This window comes from Mus pahari, chromosome 23, assembly GCF_900095145.1.
Source record: "Mus pahari chromosome 23, PAHARI_EIJ_v1.1, whole genome shotgun sequence".
Lineage (NCBI taxonomy): Eukaryota > Metazoa > Chordata > Mammalia > Rodentia > Muridae > Mus > Mus pahari.
The window spans coordinates 11,414,652-11,416,092 of NC_034612.1; the positions used below are offsets into that span (position 1 = coordinate 11,414,652).

Sequence of the window (1,441 nt, forward strand, 5' to 3'; positions counted from 1 at the left end):
CCAGTGGCCTATCCATGCATACAAATCTACATTCATACACACACTTGTAGAATCATGAAAAAGCTAGACCATGTTGTACATTTTTTTTCCTTTTTTTTTTTTTTTTTTTTTTTTTTTTTTTTTTTTTTATTACTGTTAAATCTCAAACCCTGGGTGGGACAAACGGCTGCGGTGACTAACATCAATAAGGTTCTCCCAGAATCCCTCCGGGTACGGCAGGCATGCCCTGCTCCCTACCCTAAACTTCTCCAGTCCAAGGGCTGGGCTGCCCTTCCTCCAGCCGCCTTTCTCTATAAACATTCAGCCATTTAAGCTGTGGTACTCTCTTGGTCGGTGTCTTGGCCCAGGCTGCCCCTCTTAACTGGGACTCTCCTCCCCTCTCTCCTTTCTTCCCCCTCTCTCCACATGGCTCATGGTCACGTTCACTCTGGACTGTGCTCTTCCTTTTTAGCTACAATAAACTTCCTCCTCCACCATCCTTAGGAGCAGTCCTACAGCTGTGCTTTTTGCAGCTGCTGCCATATGACCGCCCCTCTAATAGACAGCTAGATGCCCTGCATTTGGCCAGCCATACTGACCTTGACAGCTAGCAGAGGCTGTGCAGAATATGCTGCGCCAGTCATTCTGTTGCAGTGTGACACAGCTATGTCCTAAGAAGCACCTGTAGGTCCTCCTTTTTGACTTGTGTGTGTGGTGTCCAGACTGCCAGCTACCCACTAAGCATGAAAAAAATCTTTCCTTCCCGTCTCGCGCCTTTCCAAATCCCTGCAGAGGTATGTCCCGCCTTTGAAGAGCCTGTATTACGAGTCCGTCCTGCTCGAGTGTCAGCACGGTACCCGGGAGATACTTGGCAAGCATGACTGAAGTTCAGAGGCTGGAGAGATGGCTCAGTGGTTAAAGAGTACCAACCGCTCTTCCAAAGGTCCTGAGGTCAAATCCTAGCAACCACATGGTGGCTCACAACCATCCGTAATGAGATCTGAAGACAGCTACAGTGTACTTAGATATAATAATAAATCTTAAAAAAAAAAAAAAAAAAGCTTAAGTTGGGCCTGGGTGGAAGCTGAGTGTGTATAATGTTCCATCCTCAAGTGTGTGACTGAAGAAAAGTGAAATCAAGACACTTTTGCAGGAAGTCTGGACTTGGTGGCGGCGTACCCCTTTAATCCTAGCACTCTGAAGGCAGAGGCAGGCAGATCTGTGTGAGTTTAAGGCAGCCTGGTCAATAAAGCAAGTTTCAAGTGAGTGGGGGCCACACAGTGAGACCCTGTCTCAAACAAACAGACATCCTTCGTAGAATAGAGTTTGTAAGGCTTTGATAGACAAATAGATTGAGGTAGAAGTAAAAACCTGCTGGGCGTGGTGGCGCACGCCTTTAATCCCCAGCACTTGGGAGGCAGAGGCAGGCGGATTTCTGAGTTCGAGGCCAGCCTGGTCTACA

The 1,441-nt window shown here is 47.7% G+C and overlaps 1 protein-coding gene across 1 annotated transcript in view; it reads left to right on the forward strand.

Annotated features, from left to right (window-relative positions):
• The window catches only part of Tmem116 (transmembrane protein 116), a 39,870-nt gene that overhangs the window by 1,065 nt on the left and 37,364 nt on the right, over window positions 1-1,441 (forward strand). The window lies entirely within an intron of this gene.